The sequence below is a fragment of the Pseudophryne corroboree genome, chromosome 6 (genome assembly GCF_028390025.1).
Source record: "Pseudophryne corroboree isolate aPseCor3 chromosome 6, aPseCor3.hap2, whole genome shotgun sequence".
In the NCBI taxonomy this organism is placed as follows: Eukaryota; Metazoa; Chordata; class Amphibia; order Anura; family Myobatrachidae; genus Pseudophryne; species Pseudophryne corroboree.
Genome location: NC_086449.1, coordinates 75,581,904 through 75,604,787, shown reverse-complemented (window position 1 = coordinate 75,604,787; position 22,884 = coordinate 75,581,904). Strand labels below are relative to the sequence as shown.

The 22,884-nt window shown below is 41.1% G+C and overlaps 29 non-coding genes and 1 pseudogene across 29 annotated transcripts; all 30 read right to left on the bottom strand.

The window, feature by feature from the left end:
- Nucleotides 1–5,801: 5,801 nt before the first annotated feature.
- On the bottom strand, nucleotides 5,802–5,925 carry LOC134938631 (U4 spliceosomal RNA; annotated as a pseudogene).
- A 433-nt stretch (nucleotides 5,926–6,358) lies between these two features.
- On the bottom strand, nucleotides 6,359–6,499 carry LOC134938448 (U4 spliceosomal RNA). Its single transcript, XR_010181000.1, has one exon. It is a non-coding gene; the product is annotated as a U4 spliceosomal RNA (small nuclear RNA).
- Nucleotides 6,500–6,932: 433 nt separating this feature from the next.
- Nucleotides 6,933–7,073, bottom strand: LOC134938595 (U4 spliceosomal RNA). The gene has a single exon (XR_010181123.1). It is a non-coding gene; the product is annotated as a U4 spliceosomal RNA (small nuclear RNA).
- Nucleotides 7,074–7,506: 433 nt separating this feature from the next.
- On the bottom strand, nucleotides 7,507–7,647 carry LOC134938415 (U4 spliceosomal RNA). The gene has a single exon (XR_010180972.1). It is a non-coding gene; the product is annotated as a U4 spliceosomal RNA (small nuclear RNA).
- Nucleotides 7,648–8,080: 433 nt separating this feature from the next.
- On the bottom strand, nucleotides 8,081–8,221 carry LOC134938352 (U4 spliceosomal RNA). The gene has a single exon (XR_010180919.1). It is a non-coding gene; the product is annotated as a U4 spliceosomal RNA (small nuclear RNA).
- Nucleotides 8,222–8,654: 433 nt separating this feature from the next.
- On the bottom strand, nucleotides 8,655–8,795 carry LOC134938414 (U4 spliceosomal RNA). Its single transcript, XR_010180971.1, has one exon. It is a non-coding gene; the product is annotated as a U4 spliceosomal RNA (small nuclear RNA).
- Nucleotides 8,796–9,228: 433 nt separating this feature from the next.
- LOC134938351 (U4 spliceosomal RNA) lies at nucleotides 9,229–9,369 on the bottom strand. The gene has a single exon (XR_010180918.1). It is a non-coding gene; the product is annotated as a U4 spliceosomal RNA (small nuclear RNA).
- A 433-nt stretch (nucleotides 9,370–9,802) lies between these two features.
- Nucleotides 9,803–9,943, bottom strand: LOC134938497 (U4 spliceosomal RNA). The gene has a single exon (XR_010181042.1). It is a non-coding gene; the product is annotated as a U4 spliceosomal RNA (small nuclear RNA).
- A 433-nt stretch (nucleotides 9,944–10,376) lies between these two features.
- Nucleotides 10,377–10,517, bottom strand: LOC134938348 (U4 spliceosomal RNA). Its single transcript, XR_010180917.1, has one exon. It is a non-coding gene; the product is annotated as a U4 spliceosomal RNA (small nuclear RNA).
- A 433-nt stretch (nucleotides 10,518–10,950) lies between these two features.
- Nucleotides 10,951–11,091, bottom strand: LOC134938347 (U4 spliceosomal RNA). Its single transcript, XR_010180916.1, has one exon. It is a non-coding gene; the product is annotated as a U4 spliceosomal RNA (small nuclear RNA).
- Nucleotides 11,092–11,523: 432 nt separating this feature from the next.
- Nucleotides 11,524–11,664, bottom strand: LOC134938495 (U4 spliceosomal RNA). The gene has a single exon (XR_010181040.1). It is a non-coding gene; the product is annotated as a U4 spliceosomal RNA (small nuclear RNA).
- A 433-nt stretch (nucleotides 11,665–12,097) lies between these two features.
- LOC134938517 (U4 spliceosomal RNA) lies at nucleotides 12,098–12,238 on the bottom strand. The gene has a single exon (XR_010181057.1). It is a non-coding gene; the product is annotated as a U4 spliceosomal RNA (small nuclear RNA).
- Nucleotides 12,239–12,671: 433 nt separating this feature from the next.
- Nucleotides 12,672–12,812, bottom strand: LOC134938346 (U4 spliceosomal RNA). The gene has a single exon (XR_010180915.1). It is a non-coding gene; the product is annotated as a U4 spliceosomal RNA (small nuclear RNA).
- A 433-nt stretch (nucleotides 12,813–13,245) lies between these two features.
- LOC134938345 (U4 spliceosomal RNA) lies at nucleotides 13,246–13,386 on the bottom strand. The gene has a single exon (XR_010180914.1). It is a non-coding gene; the product is annotated as a U4 spliceosomal RNA (small nuclear RNA).
- A 432-nt stretch (nucleotides 13,387–13,818) lies between these two features.
- Nucleotides 13,819–13,959, bottom strand: LOC134938623 (U4 spliceosomal RNA). The gene has a single exon (XR_010181147.1). It is a non-coding gene; the product is annotated as a U4 spliceosomal RNA (small nuclear RNA).
- A 433-nt stretch (nucleotides 13,960–14,392) lies between these two features.
- LOC134938344 (U4 spliceosomal RNA) lies at nucleotides 14,393–14,533 on the bottom strand. Its single transcript, XR_010180913.1, has one exon. It is a non-coding gene; the product is annotated as a U4 spliceosomal RNA (small nuclear RNA).
- A 433-nt stretch (nucleotides 14,534–14,966) lies between these two features.
- Nucleotides 14,967–15,107, bottom strand: LOC134938343 (U4 spliceosomal RNA). The gene has a single exon (XR_010180912.1). It is a non-coding gene; the product is annotated as a U4 spliceosomal RNA (small nuclear RNA).
- A 432-nt stretch (nucleotides 15,108–15,539) lies between these two features.
- Nucleotides 15,540–15,680, bottom strand: LOC134938494 (U4 spliceosomal RNA). Its single transcript, XR_010181039.1, has one exon. It is a non-coding gene; the product is annotated as a U4 spliceosomal RNA (small nuclear RNA).
- Nucleotides 15,681–16,113: 433 nt separating this feature from the next.
- On the bottom strand, nucleotides 16,114–16,254 carry LOC134938515 (U4 spliceosomal RNA). The gene has a single exon (XR_010181056.1). It is a non-coding gene; the product is annotated as a U4 spliceosomal RNA (small nuclear RNA).
- Nucleotides 16,255–16,687: 433 nt separating this feature from the next.
- LOC134938342 (U4 spliceosomal RNA) lies at nucleotides 16,688–16,828 on the bottom strand. The gene has a single exon (XR_010180910.1). It is a non-coding gene; the product is annotated as a U4 spliceosomal RNA (small nuclear RNA).
- Nucleotides 16,829–17,261: 433 nt separating this feature from the next.
- LOC134938341 (U4 spliceosomal RNA) lies at nucleotides 17,262–17,402 on the bottom strand. Its single transcript, XR_010180909.1, has one exon. It is a non-coding gene; the product is annotated as a U4 spliceosomal RNA (small nuclear RNA).
- Nucleotides 17,403–17,834: 432 nt separating this feature from the next.
- LOC134938565 (U4 spliceosomal RNA) lies at nucleotides 17,835–17,975 on the bottom strand. Its single transcript, XR_010181098.1, has one exon. It is a non-coding gene; the product is annotated as a U4 spliceosomal RNA (small nuclear RNA).
- Nucleotides 17,976–18,408: 433 nt separating this feature from the next.
- On the bottom strand, nucleotides 18,409–18,549 carry LOC134938555 (U4 spliceosomal RNA). Its single transcript, XR_010181090.1, has one exon. It is a non-coding gene; the product is annotated as a U4 spliceosomal RNA (small nuclear RNA).
- Nucleotides 18,550–18,982: 433 nt separating this feature from the next.
- LOC134938340 (U4 spliceosomal RNA) lies at nucleotides 18,983–19,123 on the bottom strand. Its single transcript, XR_010180908.1, has one exon. It is a non-coding gene; the product is annotated as a U4 spliceosomal RNA (small nuclear RNA).
- A 433-nt stretch (nucleotides 19,124–19,556) lies between these two features.
- Nucleotides 19,557–19,697, bottom strand: LOC134938496 (U4 spliceosomal RNA). Its single transcript, XR_010181041.1, has one exon. It is a non-coding gene; the product is annotated as a U4 spliceosomal RNA (small nuclear RNA).
- Nucleotides 19,698–20,130: 433 nt separating this feature from the next.
- On the bottom strand, nucleotides 20,131–20,271 carry LOC134938339 (U4 spliceosomal RNA). Its single transcript, XR_010180907.1, has one exon. It is a non-coding gene; the product is annotated as a U4 spliceosomal RNA (small nuclear RNA).
- Nucleotides 20,272–20,704: 433 nt separating this feature from the next.
- LOC134938336 (U4 spliceosomal RNA) lies at nucleotides 20,705–20,845 on the bottom strand. Its single transcript, XR_010180906.1, has one exon. It is a non-coding gene; the product is annotated as a U4 spliceosomal RNA (small nuclear RNA).
- Nucleotides 20,846–21,277: 432 nt separating this feature from the next.
- LOC134938577 (U4 spliceosomal RNA) lies at nucleotides 21,278–21,418 on the bottom strand. Its single transcript, XR_010181108.1, has one exon. It is a non-coding gene; the product is annotated as a U4 spliceosomal RNA (small nuclear RNA).
- Nucleotides 21,419–21,851: 433 nt separating this feature from the next.
- On the bottom strand, nucleotides 21,852–21,992 carry LOC134938514 (U4 spliceosomal RNA). The gene has a single exon (XR_010181055.1). It is a non-coding gene; the product is annotated as a U4 spliceosomal RNA (small nuclear RNA).
- Nucleotides 21,993–22,425: 433 nt separating this feature from the next.
- On the bottom strand, nucleotides 22,426–22,566 carry LOC134938335 (U4 spliceosomal RNA). The gene has a single exon (XR_010180905.1). It is a non-coding gene; the product is annotated as a U4 spliceosomal RNA (small nuclear RNA).
- Nucleotides 22,567–22,884: the final 318 nt, after the last annotated feature.

The window sequence follows — 22,884 nt, the reverse complement described above, 5'->3', positions numbered from 1 at the left end:
ATTATCTCTCTGACTAGTGGAGCCCGGTGTTGGTACAAAAAATACGGGGGACCCGTACGCTTTTTGTACCCTGTATTTTTTGCACCAGGACCAGGTGCAGAGCCCGGTGCTGGTTGATCAAATATGGGGGAACCCCTGTCATTTTTCCCCCCATATTTTTTCAACCAGGACCGGCTCAAAGAGCCCGAGGCTGGTTTTGCTTAGGAGGGGGGACCCCACGCATTTTTTATTTTTATTTTTAACACTTTAATTTTTTTTTAAAGGTGCTCAATGAAGCCCTGCACGGATCTCACAGATCCGGCCGAGATTCATTGTGTTAATGTCGGCAGTGTTTTACTATTCACTCCCGTAAAACACTGCCTGAAAATACGAATGACATCGACATCGGAAAACTCGAAAATGCAGAATAGGACAGCATAGTAAATGAGTCGTAAAAAATTCAAAGAGTTGCAATTTCACACATTCGATGTCATTCGTGTTTGAACTTTAACCTCATTCAGTAAATTACGAATTTAGTAAATATACCCCCTGTTGTCCGTGGGGTGATTAAGGCCATTGACATGCCTGGTCAAAATACCAAAGAAATCACGTCTTTGGTGTGGAATTATTTAAACAGAAATGCGGAAAACAGGTGTCAAGCCATGTGTTGCGTATGTCAAGCTGTAATAAGTTGGGGTAAGGACGTTAACCACCTAGGAACATCCTCCCTTATACGTCACCTGGAGCGCATTCATCAGAAGTCATTGACAAGTTCGAAAACTTTGGGTGACAGCGGAATCAGTCCACTGACAACTACATCCCTTCTTCCTCTTGTACCCAAGCTCCTGCAAACCACACCACCAACTCCCTCAATGTCAATTTCCTCCTTAGACAGGAACGCCAATAGTCCTGCAGGCCATGTCACTGGCAAGTCTGATGAGTCCTCTCCTAACTGGGATTCCTCCGATGCATCCTTGAGTGGAACACCTACTGCTGCTGGCGCTGCTGTTGTTGCTGCTGGGAGTCGATCGTCATCCCAGAGGGGAAGCCGGAAGACCACTTGTACTACTTCCAGTAAGCAATTGACTGTCCAACAGTCCTTTGTGAGTAAGATGAAATATCACAGCAGTCATCCTGTTGCAAAGCGGATAACTCAGGCCTTGACAACTATGTTGGTGTTAGACGTGCGTCCGGTATCCACTGTTAGTTCACAGGGACTTAGAGAATTGCTTGAGGTAGTGTGTCCCTGGTACCAAATTCCATCTAGGTTCCACTTCTCTAGGCAGGCGATACCGAGAATGCACACAGACGTCAGAAAAAGAGTCACCAGTGTCCTAAAAAATGCAGTTGCACCCACTGTCCACTTAACCATGGACAGGTGGAGCAGGGCAGACTAAGGACTATATGACTGTGACAGCCCACTGGGTAGATGTATTGCCTCCCGCAGCAACAACAGCGGTGGCACCAGTAGCAGCGCCTCACAAACGCCAACTCGTTCCTAGGCAGGCTACGCTTTGTATCACCGCTTTCCATAAGAGGCACACAGCTGAGAACCTCTTACGGAAACTGAGGAACATCATCGCAGATTGGCTTACCCCAATTGGACTCTCCTGGGGATTTGTGATATCGGACAAAGCCACCAATATTGTGCGTGCATTACATGTAGGCAAATTCCAGCATGTCCCATGTTTTGCACATACAATTAATTTGGTGGTGCATAATTTTTTTTTAAATGACAGGGGCATGCAGGAGATGCTGTCAGTGGCCCGAAGAATTGCGGGCCACTTTCGCCATTCAGCCACCGCGTGCCGAAGACTGGAGCGCCAGCAAACACTCATGAACATGCCCTGCCATCAGCTGAAGCAAGAGGTGGTAACGAGGTGGAATTCAACCCTCTATATGCTTCAGAGGATGGAGGAGCAGCAAAAGGCCATTCAAGCCTATACATCTGCCTACGATATAGGCAAAGGAGGGGGAATGCACCTGACTCAAGCGTAGTGGAGAATGATTTCCATGTTGTGCAAGGTTCTCCAACCCTTTGAACTTGCCACACATGAAGTCAGTTCAGACACTGCCAGCCTAAGTCAGGTCATTCCCCTCACCAGGCTTTTGCAGAAGCAACTGGAGAGATTGAAGGAGGAGCTAAAATGGAGCGATTCCGCTAGGCATGTGGGACTTGTGGATGGAGCCCTTCATTCGCTTAACCAGGATTCACGGGTGGTCAATCTGTTGAAATCAGAGCATTACATTTTGGCAACCGTGCTCGATCCTAGGTTTAAAGCCTACGTTGTATCTCTCTTTCCGGCAGACACAAGTCTGCAGATGTTCAAAGACCTGCTGGTGAGACAATTGTCAAGTCAAGTGGAACGTGACCCGCCAACAGCTCCTCCTTCATTTTCTACCGCCACTGGAGCTGCCAGGAAAAGGATAACATTTCCAAAACCACCCGCTGGCGGTGATGCAGGGCAGTCAGGAGCAAGTGCTGACATCTGGTCCGGACTGAAGGACCTGCCAACGATTACTGACAACGCAGAGGCAGAACTCTGGGAGGCAATGGAGTCAGCTGCCGCCGGGCTCCAGGCCTGGAGGGGGCACCATTCCTCAGGGATACCGTCACCATCAGTGGGGGACTGGAGTCCCGGCAAGCAGCCGCAGCCATGGAGAGATAGAGCTGCCTGCATACCTGAGCAGTGTAGGCTGACTCACTCTTCTGTGTAACTCCGCCCCCTTCCCCAGCAAATACTGCAGTCTCCTGGTCCTGGCCAGTGGCCACTGCTGTGCAGGAGGATGGGGGTCTCTGAGGGTGGCTACTGGGTCCTAAGTCTCCTCCGTGTGTTCTGCTGCCGCCTGTCCCTCCTCAGACTCCGCTCTCTGTCAGCGCCCATCACAGACACCCAGAATCCGAGGTATAGGCTGGGTGTTACTGTGTGTATGTGGCACAGGCTGGGTGTTGTTGGGTGTAAGGCATAAGCTGGGTGTTGCTGTGTGTGAGTTTGGTTGGGGCACAAGGATGGTGTCACTGTGTGTGTGTTTGAGGCACAGGCTGCGCGTTACTGTGTGTGTGTGTTTATCTATCTATATGTATTTATCCATCTCTCTCTCTCTCATATATATATATTTATTATACTTCTGGGGCGGGAGGGGGGCACTGGCATTTATCTTGCCTCTGGGCAACTGGGACAAACTTACGCCACTGTCCGTACGTATACTGGCAGGAAAAAGAGGCAATTTGGAGGCCCTTGCACAAACTTTGCTTTATTTTACCTATAAAAATAAAGTGTGTACTCCGAAAGATTGTTTAGTGCAGCCGGTCACCTTGTCAGCGATCTGCGTAGGAGGTTACTTCCAGAAAATGTGGAGAAGATGATGTTCATCAAAATGAATTATAATAAATTCCTCCGTGGAGACATTTACCAGCAATTGCCTCCAGAAAGTACACAGGGTGGATTCCAGTGGGGACGAATTAATACTCTGTGAGGAGGAGGATGTACACAGTGAAAGGGGTGAGGAATCAGGGCATGAGGATGATTTGGACATCTTGCCTCTGTAGAGCCAGTTTGTGCAAGGAGAGATTGATTGCTTCTTTTTTGGTGGGGGCTCAAACCAACCAGTCATTTTAGCCACAGTCATGTGGCAGACCCTGTCGCTGAAATGATGGGTTTGTTAAAGTGTGCATGTCCTGTTTATACAACATAAGGGTGGGTTGGAGGGCCCAAGGACAATTCCATCTTGCACCTCTTTTTTCTTTCATTTTTCTTTGCATTATGAGCTGTTTGGGGACTATTTTTTTAAGTGCCATCCTGTCTGACACTGCAGTGCCACTCCTAGATGGGCCAGGAGTTTGTGCCGACCAGTTGGGTCACTTAGCTTAGTATCCAGCGACCTCGGTGCAAATTTTAGGACTAACAATAATATTTTGAGGTGTAAGGTATTCAGAATAAACTGGAAATGAGTGGAAATAATGGTTATTGAGGTTAATAATACTATAGGATCAAAATTACCCCCAAATTCTATGATTTAAGCTGTTTTTGAGGGTTTTTTGGAAAAAAAAACATCGGAATCCAAAACGCATCCGAATCCGACAAAAATTTGAAAGGGTGGTTTTGCAAAAACGTGTCCGAATCCAAACTACGACCGCGGAACCAAATCCAAAACCAAAACACAAAACCAGAAAAATGCCCGCTGCACATCTCTTATATATACATATATGTATACTGTATATACACACACCAATTGATTTCTTTAAGCACCACTGTTGGTAAGAAAAATTAAAACCACACACACATCTTTCACTTAAAAAAATTATATACACATCTTTCACTAAAAACACACACACACCTCTTTCATTCAAAAAATACACATACACACCTCACTTAAAAACACATGCAAATAAACACAAGCTGCTGCCATCATTTATTAAAGATGCCCGCCGGCACCCCGCACCCCCACCCTCCCATGCACCACACAGTACAGCTTGATGCGGGCGCTGCATACCTGAGACTATAGGGGAGCAGGAGGAGAGTGCTTCACCCGGCCAGCTGTCAAAAAGTCTTGGTAAGTGCCTAGGAGGAGCTAGCTGCAAGCCATCTCATGGATACGAGGAGCCGGGAGGTAACTGCCATGTTAAACAGCAACACCATCTTCAAAAAGCAGGCCCCCCCCCACTGCACTGCACGCACTGAGACATGGGCACTAGGCTCCTCTGTAAGGGTCGCGGACGCATTACACGTAACGTCCGCGACCAGTCACTAGAGAACCAATAGTCCGGGTTATGGAGCGGAGCACCGCTGATGCTGATGGAGCTCCGTTCTGCCACCCAATGTCACATGTCACGGTCAGCAGCACAAAGACCCGGAGACAATGAAGAAGTGCCCACTCCAGGACAGGAGGTCTGCGGCAGCCGACTCCGATGTCTCCAGCAGTTCCGACTCTGGTTGGGGCATATGTGGTCTCAGTGGCAGCATTTAGGTGGGACTTGGAGACTCGTTATTGACAATTGACATTGACTAGTCTGTCTATCCTCTGAGCCTCCCGACCCACCTCTGTCAGCTGCTGTCCCGGTGGTATTGGTGTTGCTGCTAAGATGATGAGTCTGCACTGCAATAGTACGAGAAGCAATGTGTCTCCATCAGAGGTGCCATTTTGTCATAGTTACTGACATAACCCTTGCATTTGTTTTTATCTCCAGTTAAATGGCGCAGACTTAAATTTCTGTGCCCAAAATGAAATACAGTGGGAGAGTCTAAGAAGGAGGTTACTGCAAAATGCACAAAACAACTAAAATCTACAATGCCCATAATAATTTGCAACTCATACTGTCTGAAACCACCAGGCACTGCAGCGAGAAGAACATACAATGTCCATGTGTATTTGCTGCTAACTAAAAGACGGGGTAATGTTGAACAGAGCTTAGCCAGCTGGTATGTAATGTATGTATGGATTGTTTGCTTGCTAGCTATACCTGCCCAGCTGTAGTACAGTAATCTGCTGCCAACGCACATGGTGCACATACGCAAGCATAGGTACAGCATCCACCACAATAGTGCAGTGCATATACTACAAATGTCCACTAGGAAAGCGGCGCCGCCCAGAGGAAGGTTTGCCCAGCACTGACTTTTTCCAGCAAAGCCTCTACTGCACATGCACAGCTACTCAACAGCATGAACCATCGATGGTAGGTTGAAGAATACTTTCTAACCATTGACATTTCCAGCAAAAATATCCATCAATGGTAGATGTACCAATGTACATCCCTACCATGCAATTTCTACAATCCATCTTAATGAACAATACAAAAGTAAAGGTGATTGTGATAGACCTGGATAGAGCGATCAGCATAACTATATTACAAGTCATCATGGCAGGGTATTGAGTAAAGTTTTCAACTAGCAATAATCACGCCTCAGTTGGACCTCATTGGCTATTATAATGCCACTGCGCAAAGTTAAAAAGACTAGGATGGAGCAATCACCATGTGCTACATAGAACTCATTACAGCCATGGCTAGACAAATCCAGGCTCTGGCAAGGAGCAGTGGATTGTGGGAATTAATATGCTAATGAGTCCAAGACTTGGCAAAACATTCCTGGGTGATGCCTTCAGGGAAATTGTATTTTCTGTTCCCAAGTGCTCTTTCGTCTCTCACTCTCTGTTAGCAAGAGTTGTAAGGAATTTTGTCCAAGAGAATTCCAATTTGCATGAGAATGCATTAAAAAAGGCTGGAATATTTCATAAAGAGCAAAGATAATGAGAAAAATCTCAAAGTCAATCTTCAAAATCAGCAACTGGAAGACATAAAGTCGTTGTGGCTCTTCACATACAGGAGTAGGAATTAAACTAGACTGGATTCAATAACTCTCTCATTTACAAGAACTAATAGTCTCCTGGGAGACTAACAAAAATTGCCAATGCTGACTATATTGCAAGTCATCATGGCGGGGTATTGGGTAAAGTTTTCAACTAGCAATAATCACGCCTCGGTTGGACCTCATTGGCTTTGATAATGCCACTGCGCAAAGTTAAAAAGACTAGGATGGAGCAATCACCATGTGCTACATAGAACTCATTACAGCCATGGCTAGACAAATGCAGTCTCTGGCAAGTAGCAGTGGATTGTGGGAATTTATATGCTAATGAGTCCAAGACCTGGCAAAACATTCCTGGGTGATGCCTTCAGGGAAATTTTATTTTCTGTTCCCAAGTGCTTTTTCATCTCTCACACTCTGTTAGCAAGAGTTGTAAGGAATTTTGTCCAAAAGAATTCCAATTTGCATGAGAATGCATTAAAAAAGGCAGGAATATTTCATAAAGAGCAAAGATAATGAGAAAAATCTCAAAGTCAATCTTCAAAATCAGCAACTGGAAGACACAAAGTCTTTGTGGCTCTTCACATACAGGAGTAGGAATTAAACTAGACTGGATTCAATAACTCTCTCATTTACAAGAACTAATAGTCTCCTGGGAGACTAACAAAAATTTCCAATGCTGACTATATTGCAAGTCATCATGGCGGGGTATTGGGTAAAGTTTTCAACTAGCAATAATCATGCCTCGGTTGGACCTCATTAGCTTTGATAATGCCACTGCGCAAAGTTAAAAAGACTAGGATGGAGCAATCACCATGTGCTACATAGAACTCATTACAGCCATGGCTAGACAAATCCAGTCTCTGGCAAGGAGCAGTGGATTGTGGGAATTTATATTTTAGTGAGTCCAAGACCTGGCAAAACATTCCTGGGTGATGCCTTCAGGGAAATTGTATTTTCTGTTCCCAAGTGCTTTTTCATCTCTCACACTCTGTTAGCAAGAGTTGTAAGGAATTTTGTCCAAGAGAATTCCAATTTGCATGAGAATGCATTAAAAAAGGCTGGAATATTTCATAAAGAGCAAAGATAATGAGAAAAATCTCAAAGTCAATCTTCAAAATCAGCAACTGGAAGACACAAAATCTTCGTGGCTCTTCACATACAGGAGTAGGAATTAAACTAGACTGGATTCAATAACTCTCTCATTTACAAGAACTAATAGTCTCCTGGGAGACTAACAAAAATTGCCAATGCTGACTATATTGCAAGTCATCATGGCGGGGTATTGGGTAAAGTTTTCAACTAGCAATAATCACGCCTCAGTTGGACCTCATTGGCTATGATAATGCCACTGCGCAAAGTTAAAAAGACTAGGATGGAGAAATCACCATGTGCTACATAGAACTCATTACAGCCATGGCTAGACAAATCCAGTCTCTGGCAAGGAGCAGTGGATTGTGGGAATTTATATTTTAATGAGTCCAAGACCTGGCAAAACATTCCTGGGTGATGCCTTCAGGGAAATTGTATTTTCTGTTCCCAAGTGCTTTTTCATCTCTCACACTCTGTTAGCAAGAGTTGTAAGGAATTTTGTCCAAGTGAATTTCAATTTGCATGAGAATGCATTAAAAAAGGCTGGAATATTTCATAAAGAGCAAAGATAATGAGAAAAATCTCAAAGTCAATCTTCAAAATCAGCAACTGGAAGACACAAAGTCTTTGTGGCTCTTCACATACAGGAGTAGGAATTAAACTAGACTGGATTTAATAACTCTCTCATTTACAAGAACTAATAGTCTCCTGGGAGACTAACAAAAATTGCCAATGCTGACTATATTGCAAGTCATCATGGCGGGGTATTGGGTAAAGTTTTCAACTAGCAATAATCACGCCTCGGTTGGACCTCATTGGCTATGATAATGCCACTGCGCAAAGTTAAAAAGACTAGGATGGAGCAATCACCATGTGCTACATAGAACTCATTACAGCCATGGCTAGACAAATCCAGTCTCTGGCAAGGAGCAGTGGATTGTGGGAATTTATATTTTAATGAGTCCAAGTCCTGGCAAAACATTCCTGGGTGATGCCTTCAGGGAAATTGTATTTTCTGTTCCCAAGTGCTTTTTCATCTCTCACACTCTGTTAGCAAGAGTTGTAAGGAATTTTGTCCAAGAGAATTCCAATTTGCATGAGAATGCATTAAAAAAGGCTGGAATATTTCATAAAGAGCAAAGATAATGAGAAAAATCTCAAAGTCAATCTTCAAAATCAGCAACTGGAAGACACAAAGTCTTTGTGGCTCTTCACATACAGGAGTAGGAATTAAACTAGACTGGATTCAATAACTCTCTCATTTACAAGAACTAATAGTCTCCTGGGAGACTAACAAAAATTGCCAATGCTGACTATATTGCAAGTCATCATGGCGGGGTATTGGGTAAAGTTTTCAACTAGCAATAATCACGCCTCAGTTGGACCTCATTGGCTATGATAATGCCACTGCGCAAAGTTAAAAAGACTAGGATGGAGAAATCACCATGTGCTACATAGAACTCATTACAGCCATGGCTAGACAAATCCAGTCTCTGGCAAGGAGCAGTGGATTGTGGGAATTTATATTTTAATGAGTCCAAGACCTGGCAAAACATTCCTGGGTGATGCCTTCAGGGAAATTGTATTTTCTGTTCCCAAGTGCTTTTTCATCTCTCACACTCTGTTAGCAAGAGTTGTAAGGAATTTTGTCCAAGTGAATTTCAATTTGCATGAGAATGCATTAAAAAAGGCTGGAATATTTCATAAAGAGCAAAGATAATGAGAAAAATCTCAAAGTCAATCTTCAAAATCAGCAACTGGAAGACACAAAGTCTTTGTGGCTCTTCACATACAGGAGTAGGAATTAAACTAGACTGGATTTAATAACTCTCTCATTTACAAGAACTAATAGTCTCCTGGGAGACTAACAAAAATTGCCAATGCTGACTATATTGCAAGTCATCATGGCGGGGTATTGGGTAAAGTTTTCAACTAGCAATAATCACGCCTCGGTTGGACCTCATTGGCTATGATAATGCCACTGCGCAAAGTTAAAAAGACTAGGATGGAGCAATCACCATGTGCTACATAGAACTCATTACAGCCATGGCTAGACAAATCCAGTCTCTGGCAAGGAGCAGTGGATTGTGGGAATTTATATTTTAATGAGTCCAAGTCCTGGCAAAACATTCCTGGGTGATGCCTTCAGGGAAATTGTATTTTCTGTTCCCAAGTGCTTTTTCATCTCTCACACTCTGTTAGCAAGAGTTGTAAGGAATTTTGTCCAAGAGAATTCCAATTTGCATGAGAATGCATTAAAAAAGGCTGGAATATTTCATAAAGAGCTAAGATAATGAGAAAAATCTCAAAGTCAATCTTCAAAATCAGCAACTGGAAGACACAAAGTCTTTGTGGCTCTTCACATACAGGAGTAGGAATTAAACTAGACTGGATTCAATAACTCTCTCATTTACAAGAACTAATAGTCTCCTGGGAGACTAACAAAAATTGCCAATGCTGACTATATTGCAAGTCATCATGGCGGGGTATTGGGTAAAGTTTTCAACTAGCAATAATCACACCTCAGTTGGACCTCATTGGCTATGATAATGCCACTGCGCAAAGTTAAAAAGACTAGGATGGAGAAATCACCATGTGCTACATAGAACTCATTACAGCCATGGCTAGACAAATCCAGTCTCTGGCAAGGAGCAGTGGATTGTGGGAATTTATATTTTAATGAGTCCAAGACCTGGCAAAACATTCCTGGGTGATGCCTTCAGGGAAATTGTATTTTCTGTTCCCAAGTGCTTTTTCATCTCTCACACTCTGTTAGCAAGATTTGTAAGGAATTTTGTCCAAGTGAATTTCAATTTGCATGAGAATGCATTAAAAAAGGCTGGAATATTTCATAAAGAGCAAAGATAATGAGAAAAATCTCAAAGTCAATCTTCAAAATCAGCAACTGGAAGACACAAAGTCTTTGTGGCTCTTCACATACAGGAGTAGGAATTAAACTAGACTGGATTTAATAACTCTCTCATTTACAAGAACTAATAGTCTCCTGGGAGACTAACAAAAATTGCCAATGCTGACTATATTGCAAGTCATCATGGCGGGGTATTGGGTAAAGTTTTCAACTAGCAATAATCACGCCTCGGTTGGACCTCATTGGCTATGATAATGCCACTGCGCAAAGTTAAAAAGACTAGGATGGAGCAATCACCATGTGCTACATAGAACTCATTACAGCCATGGCTAGACAAATCCAGTCTCTGGCAAGGAGCAGTGGATTGTGGGAATTTATATTTTAATGAGTCCAAGTCCTGGCAAAACATTCCTGGGTGATGCCTTCAGGGAAATTGTATTTTCTGTTCCCAAGTGCTTTTTCATCTCTCACACTCTGTTAGCAAGAGTTGTAAGGAATTTTGTCCAAGAGAATTCCAATTTGCATGAGAATGCATTAAAAAAGGCTGGAATATTTCATAAAGAGCAAAGATAATGAGAAAAATCTCAAAGTCAATCTTCAAAATCAGCAACTGGAAGACACAAAGTCTTTGTGGCTCTTCACATACAGGAGTAGGAATTAAACTAGACTGGATTCAATAACTCGCTCATTTACAAGAACTAATAGTCTCCTGGGAGACTAACAAAAATTGCCAATGCTGACTATATTGCAAGTCATCATGGCGGGGTATTGGGTAAAGTTTTCAACTAGCAATAATCACGCCTCGGTTGGACCTCATTGGCTATGATAATGCCACTGCGCAAAGTTAAAAAGACTAGGATGGAGCAATCACCATGTGCTACATAGAACTCATTACAGCCATGGCTAGACAAATCCAGTCTCTGGATTGTGCAGTGGATTGTGGGAATTTATATTTTAATGAGTCCAAGTCCTGGCAAAACATTCCTGGGTGATGCCTTCAGGGAAATTGTATTTTCTGTTCCCAAGTGCTTTTTCATCTCTCACACTCTGTTAGCAAGAGTTGTAAGGAATTTTGTCCAAGAGAATTCCAATTTGCATGAGAATGCATTAAAAAAGGCTGGAATATTTCATAAAGAGCAAAGATAATGAGAAAAATCTCAAAGTCAATCTTCAAAATCAGCAACTGGAAGACACAAAGTCTTTGTGGCTCTTCACATACAGGAGTAGGAATTAAACTAGACTGGATTCAATAACTCTCTCATTTACAAGAACTAATAGTCTCCTGGGAGACTAACAAAAATTGCAAATGCTGACTATATTGCAAGTCATCATGGCGGGGTATTGGGTAAAGTTTTCAACTAGCAATAATCACGCCTCGGTTGGACCTCATTGGCTATGATAATGCCACTGCGCAAAGTTAAAAAGACTAGGATGGAGCAATCACCATGTGCTACATAGAACTCATTACAGCCATGGCTAGACAAATCCAGTCTCTGGCAAGGAGCAGTGGATTGTGGGAATTTATATTTTAATGAGTCCAAGTCCTGGCAAAACATTCCTGGGTGATGCCTTCAGGGAAATTGTATTTTCTGTTCCCAAGTGCTTTTTCATCTCTCACACTCTGTTAGCAAGAGTTGTAAGGAATTTTGTCCAAGAGAATTCCAATTTGCATGAGAATGCATTAAAAAAGGCTGGAATATTTCATAAAGAGCAAAGATAATGAGAAAAATCTCAAAGTCAATCTTCAAAATCAGCAACTGGAAGACACAAAGTCTTTGTGGCTCTTCACATACAGGAGTAGGAATTAAACTAGACTGGATTCAATAACTCTCTCATTTACAAGAACTAATAGTCTCCTGGGAGACTAACAAAAATTGCCAATGCTGACTATATTGCATGTCATCATGGCGGGGTATTGGGTAAAGTTTTCAACTAGCAATAATCACGCCTCGGTTGGACCTCATTGGCTATGTTAATGCCACTGCGCAAAGTTAAAAATACTAGGATGGAGCAATCACCATGTGCTACATAGAACTCATTACAGCCATGGCTAGACAAATCCAGTCTCTGGCAAGGAGCAGTGGATTGTGGGAATTTATATTTTAATGAGTCCAAGACCTGGCAAAACATTCCTGGGTGATGCCTTCAGGGAAATTGTATTTTCTGTTCCCAAGTGCTTTTTCATCTCTCACACTCTGTTAGCAAGATTTGTAAGGAATTTTGTCCAAGTGAATTTCAATTTGCATGAGAATGCATTAAAAAAGGCTGGAATATTTCATAAAGAGCAAAGATAATGAGAAAAATCTCAAAGTCAATCTTCAAAATCAGCAACTGGAAGACACAAAGTCTTTGTGGCTCTTCACATACAGGAGTAGGAATTAAACTAGACTGGATTTAATAACTCTCTCATTTACAAGAACTAATAGTCTCCTGGGAGACTAACAAAAATTGCCAATGCTGACTATATTGCAAGTCATCATGGCGGGGTATTGGGTAAAGTTTTCAACTAGCAATAATCACGCCTCGGTTGGACCTCATTGGCTATGATAATGCCACTGCGCAAAGTTAAAAAGACTAGGATGGAGCAATCACCATGTGCTACATAGAACTCATTACAGCCATGGCTAGACAAATCCAGTCTCTGGCAAGGAGCAGTGGATTGTGGGAATTTATATTTTAATGAGTCCAAGTCCTGGCAAAACATTCCTGGGTGATGCCTTCAGGGAAATTGTATTTTCTGTTCCCAAGTGCTTTTTCATCTCTCACACTCTGTTAGCAAGAGTTGTAAGGAATTTTGTCCAAGAGAATTCCAATTTGCATGAGAATGCATTAAAAAAGGCTGGAATATTTCATAAAGAGCAAAGATAATGAGAAAAATCTCAAAGTCAATCTTCAAAATCAGCAACTGGAAGACACAAAGTCTTTGTGGCTCTTCACATACAGGAGTAGGAATTAAACTAGACTGGATTCAATAACTCGCTCATTTACAAGAACTAATAGTCTCCTGGGAGACTAACAAAAATTGCCAATGCTGACTATATTGCAAGTCATCATGGCGGGGTATTGGGTAAAGTTTTCAACTAGCAATAATCACGCCTCGGTTGGACCTCATTGGCTATGATAATGCCACTGCGCAAAGTTAAAAAGACTAGGATGGAGCAATCACCATGTGCTACATAGAACTCATTACAGCCATGGCTAGACAAATCCAGTCTCTGGATTGTGCAGTGGATTGTGGGAATTTATATTTTAATGAGTCCAAGTCCTGGCAAAACATTCCTGGGTGATGCCTTCAGGGAAATTGTATTTTCTGTTCCCAAGTGCTTTTTCATCTCTCACACTCTGTTAGCAAGAGTTGTAAGGAATTTTGTCCAAGAGAATTCCAATTTGCATGAGAATGCATTAAAAAAGGCTGGAATATTTCATAAAGAGCAAAGATAATGAGAAAAATCTCAAAGTCAATCTTCAAAATCAGCAACTGGAAGACACAAAGTCTTTGTGGCTCTTCACATACAGGAGTAGGAATTAAACTAGACTGGATTCAATAACTCTCTCATTTACAAGAACTAATAGTCTCCTGGGAGACTAACAAAAATTGCAAATGCTGACTATATTGCATGTCATCATGGCGGGGTATTGGGTAAAGTTTTCAACTAGCAATAATCACGCCTTGGTTGGACCTCATTGGCTATGTTAATGCCACTGCGCAAAGTTAAAAATACTAGGATGGAGCAATCACCATGTGCTACATAGAACTCATTACAGCCATGGCTAGACAAATCCAGTCTCTGGCAAGGAGCAGTGGATTGTGGGAATTTATATTTTAATGAGTCCAAGACCTGGCAAAACATTCCTGGGTGATGCCTTCAGGGAAATTGTATTTTCTGTTCCCAAGTGCTTTTTCATCTCTCACACTCTGTTAGCAAGATTTGTAAGGAATTTTGTCCAAGTGAATTTCAATTTGCATGAGAATGCATTAAAAAAGGCTGGAATATTTCATAAAGAGCAAAGATAATGAGAAAAATCTCAAAGTCAATCTTCAAAATCAGCAACTGGAAGACACAAAGTCTTTGTGGCTCTTCACATACAGGAGTAGGAATTAAACTAGACTGGATTTAATAACTCTCTCATTTACAAGAACTAATAGTCTCCTGGGAGACTAACAAAAATTGCCAATGCTGACTATATTGCAAGTCATCATGGCGGGGTATTGGGTAAAGTTTTCAACTAGCAATAATCACGCCTCGGTTGGACCTCATTGGCTATGATAATGCCACTGCGCAAAGTTAAAAAGACTAGGATGGAGCAATCACCATGTGCTACATAGAACTCATTACAGCCATGGCTAGACAAATCCAGTCTCTGGCAAGGAGCAGTGGATTGTGGGAATTTATATTTTAATGAGTCCAAGTCCTGGCAAAACATTCCTGGGTGATGCCTTCAGGGAAATTGTATTTTCTGTTCCCAAGTGCTTTTTCATCTCTCACACTCTGTTAGCAAGAGTTGTAAGGAATTTTGTCCAAGAGAATTCCAATTTGCATGAGAATGCATTAAAAAAGGCTGGAATATTTCATAAAGAGCAAAGATAATGAGAAAAATCTCAAAGTCAATCTTCAAAATCAGCAACTGGAAGACACAAAGTCTTTGTGGCTCTTCACATACAGGAGTAGGAATTAAACTAGACTGGATTCAATAACTCGCTCATTTACAAGAACTAATAGTCTCCTGGGAGACTAACAAAAATTGCCAATGCTGACTATATTGCAAGTCATCATGGCGGGGTATTGGGTAAAGTTTTCAACTAGCAATAATCACGCCTCGGTTGGACCTCATTGGCTATGATAATGCCACTGCGCAAAGTTAAAAAGACTAGGATGGAGCAATCACCATGTGCTACATAGAACTCATTACAGCCATGGCTAGACAAATCCAGTCTCTGGATTGTGCAGTGGATTGTGGGAATTTATATTTTAATGAGTCCAAGTCCTGGCAAAACATTCCTGGGTGATGCCTTCAGGGAAATTGTATTTTCTGTTCCCAAGTGCTTTTTCATCTCTCACACTCTGTTAGCAAGAGTTGTAAGGAATTTTGTCCAAGAGAATTCCAATTTGCATGAGAATGCATTAAAAAAGGCTGGAATATTTCATAAAGAGCAAAGATAATGAGAAAAATCTCAAAGTCAATCTTCAAAATCAGCAACTGGAAGACACAAAGTCTTTGTGGCTCTTCACATACAGGAGTAGGAATTAAACTAGACTGGATTCAATAACTCTCTCATTTACAAGAACTAATAGTCTCCTGGGAGACTAACAAAAATTGCAAATGCTGACTATATTGCAAGTCATCATGGCGGGGTATTGGGTAAAGTTTTCAACTAGCAATAATCACGCCTCGGTTGGACCTCATTGGCTATGATAATGCCACTGCGCAAAGTTAAAAAGACTAGGATGGAGCAATCACCATGTGCTACATAGAACTCATTACAGCCATGGCTAGACAAATCCAGTCTCTGGCAAGGAGCAGTGGATTGTGGGAATTTATATTTTAATGAGTCCAAGTCCTGGCAAAACATTCCTGGGTGATGCCTTCAGGGAAATTGTATTTTCTGTTCCCAAGTGCTTTTTCATCTCTCACACTCTGTTAGCAAGAGTTGTAAGGAATTTTGTCCAAGAGAATTCCAATTTGCATGAGAATGCATTAAAAAAGGCTGGAATATTTCATAAAGAGCAAAGATAATGAGAAAAATCTCAAAGTCAATCTTCAAAATCAGCAACTGGAAGACACAAAGTCTTTGTGGCTCTTCACATACAGGAGTAGGAATTAAACTAGACTGGATTCAATAACTCTCTCATTTACAAGAACTAATAGTCTCCTGGGAGACTAACAAAAATTGCCAATGCTGACTATATTGCATGTCATCATGGCGGGGTATTGGGTAAAGTTTTCAACTAGCAATAATCACGCCTCGGTTGGACCTCATTGGCTATGTTAATGCCACTGCGCAAAGTTAAAAATACTAGGATGGAGCAATCACCATGTGCTACATAGAACTCATTACAGCCATGGCTAGACAAATCCAGTCTCTGGCAAGGAGCAGTGGATTGTGGGAATTTATATTTTAATGAGTCCAAGACCTGGCAAAACATTCCTGGGTGATGCCTTCAGGGAAATTGTATTTTCTGTTCCCAAGTGCTTTTTCATCTCTCACACTCTGTTAGCAAGATTTGTAAGGAATTTTGTCCAAGTGAATTTCAATTTGCATGAGAATGCATTAAAAAAGGCTGGAATATTTCATAAAGAGCAAAGATAATGAGAAAAATCTCAAAGTCAATCTTCAAAATCAGCAACTGGAAGACACAAAGTCTTTGTGGCTCTTCACATACAGGAGTAGGAATTAAACTAGACTGGATTTAATAACTCTCTCATTTACAAGAACTAATAGTCTCCTGGGAGACTAACAAAAATTGCCAATGCTGACTATATTGCAAGTCATCATGGCGGGGTATTGGGTAAAGTTTTCAACTAGCAATAATCACGCCTCGGTTGGACCTCATTGGCTATGATAATGCCACTGCGCAAAGTTAAAAAGACTAGGATGGAGCAATCACCATGTGCTACATAGAACTCATTACAGCCATGGCTAGACAAATCCAGTCTCTGGCAAGGAGCAGTGGATTGTGGGAATTTATATTTTAATGAGTCCAAGTCCTGGCAAAACATTCCTGGGTGATGCCTTCAGGGAAATTGTATTTTCTGTTCCCAAGTGCTTTTTCATCTCTCACACTCTGTTAGCAAGAGTTGTAAGGAATTTTGTCCAAGAGAATTCCAATTTGCATGAGAATGCATTAAAAAAGGCTGGAATATTTCATAAAGAGCAAAGATAATGAGAAAAATCTCAAAGTCAATCTTCAAAATCAGCAACTGGAAGACACAAAGTCTTTGTGGCTCTTCACATACAGGAGTAGGAATTAAACTAGACTGGATTCAATAACTCGCTCATTTACAAGAACTAATAGTCTCCTGGGAGACTAACAAAAATTGCCAATGCTGACTATATTGCAAGTCATCATGGCGGGGTATTGGGTAAAGTTTTCAACTAGCAATAATCACGCCTCGGTTGGACCTCATTGGCTATGATAATGCCACTGCGCAAAGTTAAAAAGACTAGGATGGAGCAATCACCATGTGCTACATAGAACTCATTACAGCCATGGCTAGACAAATCCAGTCTCTGGATTGTGCAGTGGATTGTGGGAATTTATATTTTAATGAGTCCAAGTCCTGGCAAAACATTCCTGGGTGATGCCTTCAGGGAAATTGTATTTTCTGTTCCCAAGTGCTTTTTCATCTCTCACACTCTGTTAGCAAGAGTTGTAAGGAATTTTGTCCAAGAGAATTCCAATTTGCATGAGAATGCATTAAAAAAGGCTGGAATATTTCATAAAGAGCAAAGATAATGAGAAAAATCTCAAAGTCAATCTTCAAAATCAGCAACTGGAAGACACAAAGTCTTTGTGGCTCTTCACATACAGGAGTAGGAATTAAACTAGACTGGATTCAATAACTCTCTCATTTACAAGAACTAATAGTCTCCTGGGAGACTAACAAAAATTGCAAATGCTGACTATATTGCAAGTCATCATGGCGGGGTATTGGGTAAAGTTTTCAACTAGCAATAATCACGCCTCAGTTGGACCTCATTGGCTATGATAATGCCACTGCGCAAAGTTAAAAAGACTAGGATGGAGCAATCACCATGTGCTACATAGAACTCATTACAGCCATGGCTAGACAAATCCAGTCTCTGGCAAGGAGCAGTGGATTGTGGGAATTTATATTTTAATGAGTCCAAGTCCTGGCAAAACATTCCTGGGTGATGCCTTCAGGGAAATTGTATTTTCTGTTCCCAAGTGCTTTTTCATCTCTCACACTCTGTTAGCAAGAGTTGTAAGGAATTTTGTCCAAGAGAATTCCAATTTGCATGAGAATGCATTAAAAAAGGCTGGAATATTTCATAAAGAGCAAAGATAATGAGAAAAATCTCAAAGTCAATCTTCAAAATCAGCAACTGGAAGACACAAAGTCTTTGTGGCTCTTCACATACAGGAGTAGGAATTAAACTAGACTGGATTCAATAACTCTCTCATTTACAAGAACTAATAGTCTCCTGGGAGACTAACAAAAATTGCCAATGCTGACTATATTGCATGTCATCATGGCGGGGTATTGGGTAAAGTTTTCAACTAGCAATAATCACACCTCAGTTGGACCTCATTGGCTATGATAATGCCACTGCGCAAAGTTAAAAAGACTAGGATGGAGAAATCACCATGTGCTACATAGAACTCATTACAGCCATGGCTAGACAAATCCAGTCTCTGGCAAGGAGCAGTGGATTGTGGGAATTTATATTTTAATGAGTCCAAGACCTGGCAAAACATTCCTGGGTGATGCCTTCAGGGAAATTGTATTTTCTGTTCCCAAGTGCTTTTTCATCTCTCACACTCTGTTAGCAAGAGTTGTAAGGAATTTTGTCCAAGTGAATTTCAATTTGCATGAGAATGCATTAAAAAAGGCTGGAATATTTCATAAAGAGCAAAGATAATGAGAAAAATCTCAAAGTCAATCTTCAAAATCAGCAACTGGAAGACACAAAGTCTTTGTGGCTCTTCACATACAGGAGTAGGAATTAAACTAGACTGGATTTAATAACTCTCTCATTTACAAGAACTAATAGTCTCCTGGGAGACTAACAAAAATTGCCAATGCTGACTATATTGCAAGTCATCATGGCGGGGTATTGGGTAAAGTTTTCAACTAGCAATAATCACGCCTCGGTTGGACCTCATTGGCTATGATAATGCCACTGCGCAAAGTTAAAAAGACTAGGATGGAGCAATCACCATGTGCTACATAGAACTCATTACAGCCATGGCTAGACAAATCCAGTCTCTGGCAAGGAGCAGTGGATTGTGGGAATTTATATTTTAATGAGTCCAAGTCCTGGCAAAACATTCCTGGGTGATGCCTTCAGGGAAATTGTATTTTCTGTTCCCAAGTGCTTTTTCATCTCTCACACTCTGTTAGCAAGAGTTGTAAGGAATTTTGTCCAAGAGAATTCCAATTTGCATGAGAATGCATTAAAAAAGGCTGGAATATTTCATAAAGAGCTAAGATAATGAGAAAAATCTCAAAGTCAATCTTCAAAATCAGCAACTGGAAGACACAAAGTCTTTGTGGCTCTTCACATACAGGAGTAGGAATTAAACTAGACTGGATTCAATAACTCTCTCATTTACAAGAACTAATAGTCTCCTGGGAGACTAACAAAAATTGCCAATGCTGACTATATTGCAAGTCATCATGGCGGGGTATTGGGTAAAGTTTTCAACTAGCAATAATCACACCTCAGTTGGACCTCATTGGCTATGATAATGCCACTGCGCAAAGTTAAAAAGACTAGGATGGAGAAATCACCATGTGCTACATAGAACTCATTACAGCCATGGCTAGACAAATCCAGTCTCTGGCAAGGAGCAGTGGATTGTGGGAATTTATATTTTAATGAGTCCAAGACCTGGCAAAACATTCCTGGGTGATGCCTTCAGGGAAATTGTATTTTCTGTTCCCAAGTGCTTTTTCATCTCTCACACTCTGTTAGCAAGATTTGTAAGGAATTTTGTCCAAGTGAATTTCAATTTGCATGAGAATGCATTAAAAAAGGCTGGAATATTTCATAAAGAGCAAAGATAATGAGAAAAATCTCAAAGTCAATCTTCAAAATCAGCAACTGGAAGACACAAAGTCTTTGTGGCTCTTCACATACAGGAGTAGGAATTAAACTAGACTGGATTTAATAACTCTCTCATTTACAAGAACTAATAGTCTCCTGGGAGACTAACAAAAATTGCCAATGCTGACTATATTGCAAGTCATCATGGCGGGGTATTGGGTAAAGTTTTCAACTAGCAATAATCACGCCTCGGTTGGACCTCATTGGCTATGATAATGCCACTGCGCAAAGTTAAAAAGACTAGGATGGAGCAATCACCATGTGCTACATAGAACTCATTACAGCCATGGCTAGACAAATCCAGTCTCTGGCAAGGAGCAGTGGATTGTGGGAATTTATATTTTAATGAGTCCAAGTCCTGGCAAAACATTCCTGGGTGATGCCTTCAGGGAAATTGTATTTTCTGTTCCCAAGTGCTTTTTCATCTCTCACACTCTGTTAGCAAGAGTTGTAAGGAATTTTGTCCAAGAGAATTCCAATTTGCATGAGAATGCATTAAAAAAGGCTGGAATATTTCATAAAGAGCAAAGATAATGAGAAAAATCTCAAAGTCAATCTTCAAAATCAGCAACTGGAAGACACAAAGTCTTTGTGGCTCTTCACATACAGGAGTAGGAATTAAACTAGACTGGATTCAATAACTCGCTCATTTACAAGAACTAATAGTCTCCTGGGAGACTAACAAAAATTGCCAATGCTGACTATATTGCAAGTCATCATGGCGGGGTATTGGGTAAAGTTTTCAACTAGCAATAATCACGCCTCGGTTGGACCTCATTGGCTATGATAATGCCACTGCGCAAAGTTAAAAAGACTAGGATGGAGCAATCACCATGTGCTACATAGAACTCATTACAGCCATGGCTAGACAAATCCAGTCTCTGGATTGTGCAGTGGATTGTGGGAATTTATATTTTAATGAGTCCAAGTCCTGGCAAAACATTCCTGGGTGATGCCTTCAGGGAAATTGTATTTTCTGTTCCCAAGTGCTTTTTCATCTCTCACACTCTGTTAGCAAGAGTTGTAAGGAATTTTGTCCAAGAGAATTCCAATTTGCATGAGAATGCATTAAAAAAGGCTGGAATATTTCATAAAGAGCAAAGATAATGAGAAAAATCTCAAAGTCAATCTTCAAAATCAGCAACTGGAAGACACAAAGTCTTTGTGGCTCTTCACATACAGGAGTAGGAATTAAACTAGACTGGATTCAATAACTCTCTCATTTACAAGAACTAATAGTCTCCTGGGAGACTAACAAAAATTGCAAATGCTGACTATATTGCAAGTCATCATGGCGGGGTATTGGGTAAAGTTTTCAACTAGCAATAATCACGCCTCGGTTGGACCTCATTGGTTATGATAATGCCACTGCGCAAAGTTAAAAAGACTAGGATGGAGCAATCACCATGTGCTACATAGAACTCATTACAGCCATGGCTAGACAAATCCAGTCTCTGGCAAGGAGCAGTGGATTGTGGGAATTTATATTTTAATGAGTCCAAGTCCTGGCAAAACATTCCTGGGTGATGCCTTCAGGGAAATTGTATTTTCTGTTCCCAAGTGCTTTTTCATCTCTCACACTCTGTTAGCAAGAGTTGTAAGGAATTTTGTCCAAGAGAATTCCAATTTGCATGAGAATGCATTAAAAAAGGCTGGAATATTTCATAAAGAGCAAAGATAATGAGAAAAATCTCAAAGTCAATCTTCAAAATCAGCAACTGGAAGACACAAAGTCTTTGTGGCTCTTCACATACAGGAGTAGGAATTAAACTAGACTGGATTCAATAACTCTCTCATTTACAAGAACTAATAGTCTCCTGGGAGACTAACAAAAATTGCCAATGCTGACTATATTGCATGTCATCATGGCGGGGTATTGGGTAAAGTTTTCAACTAGCAATAATCACGCCTCGGTTGGACCTCATTGGCTATGTTAATGCCACTGCGCAAAGTTAAAAATACTAGGATGGAGCAATCACCATGTGCTACATAGAACTCATTACAGCCATGGCTAGACAAATCCAGTCTCTGGCAAGGAGCAGTGGATTGTGGGAATTTATATTTTAATGAGTCCAAGACCTGGCAAAACATTCCTGGGTGATGCCTTCAGGGAAATTGTATTTTCTGTTCCCAAGTGCTTTTTCATCTCTCACACTCTGTTAGCAAGAGTTGTAAGGAATTTTGTCCAAGAGAATTCCAATTTGCATGAGAATGCATTAAAAAAGACTGGAATATTTCATAAAGAGCAAAGATAATGAGAAAAATCTCAAAGTCAATCTTCAAAATCAGCAACTGGAAGACACAAAGTCTTTGTGGCTCTTCACATACAGGAGTAGGAATTAAACTAGACTGGATTCAATAACTCTCTCATTTACAAGAACTAATAGTCTCCTGGGAGACTAACAAAAATTGCCAATGCTGACTATATTGCAAGTCATCATGGCGGGGTATTGGGTAAAGTTTTCAACTAGCAATAATCACGCCTCGGTTGGACCTCATTGGCTATGATAATGCCACTGCGCAAAGTTAAAAAGACTAGGATGGAGCAATCACCATGTGCTACATAGAACTCATTACAGCCATGGCTAGACAAATCCAGTCTCTGGCAAGGAGCAGTGGATTGTGGGAATTTATATTTTAATGAGTCCAAGACCTGGCAAAACATTCCTGGGTGATGCCTTCAGGGAAATTGTATTTTCTGTTCCCAAGTGCTTTTTCATCTCTCACACTCTGTTAGCAAGAGTTGTAAGGAATTTTGTCCAAGAGAATTTCAATTTGCATGAGAATGCATTAAAAAAGGCTGGAATATTTCATAAAGAGCAAAGATAATGAGAAAAATCTCAAAG